The sequence below is a fragment of the Colobus angolensis genome, unplaced genomic scaffold, assembly GCF_000951035.1.
Source record: "Colobus angolensis palliatus isolate OR3802 unplaced genomic scaffold, Cang.pa_1.0 Scaffold184, whole genome shotgun sequence".
NCBI lineage: Eukaryota > Metazoa > Chordata > Mammalia > Primates > Cercopithecidae > Colobus > Colobus angolensis.
The window spans coordinates 4,443,317-4,443,757 of record NW_012114977.1 but is presented as its reverse complement, the minus strand read 5'-3'; the positions used below and the strand labels follow the sequence as shown (position 1 = coordinate 4,443,757).

The 441-nt window shown below is 40.8% G+C and overlaps 1 protein-coding gene across 1 annotated transcript in view; it reads left to right on the top strand.

Moving 5' to 3' along the window:
• Positions 1-441, top strand: part of LOC105510209 (tumor necrosis factor receptor superfamily member 10D-like) — a 19,204-nt gene that overhangs the window by 3,318 nt on the left and 15,445 nt on the right.

Below are 441 nucleotides of genomic sequence, written 5' to 3'. Positions count from 1 at the left end.
GCATTGAACCTTTGTTTTGTAATTTGTAGAGTTCTGATCTTGCTATGTTGCCCAGGCTGGTCTCAAATTCCTGGCCTCAACTCATCCTCTCACCTTGGCCTCCCAAAGTGGTGGGATTACAGGCATAAGCCACTGCACCTGACGCGTTGCACATTTTCTGAAAGTGGTAAATGCAGAGCCACACATCTGCCATACTACAGGAAGGTTCTCAGTCATAGTGGTAGTCCCCCAACACTTCCTCCAGCCCCCAGCCCTTCTTAATTCAGGTAAATACAACAGAGAATTTCTTGTGATTCTTTGTGGAAATCTTTATGCATATGCCACGTATATTCATACAAGCATATGCACATTTTGTTTACATTACAGGGATTATGTTACATATAATACACTGCCAAAGGAAACTTGTTTTCATTTTTTCTTTTTCCTTTTCCAAATTTATTT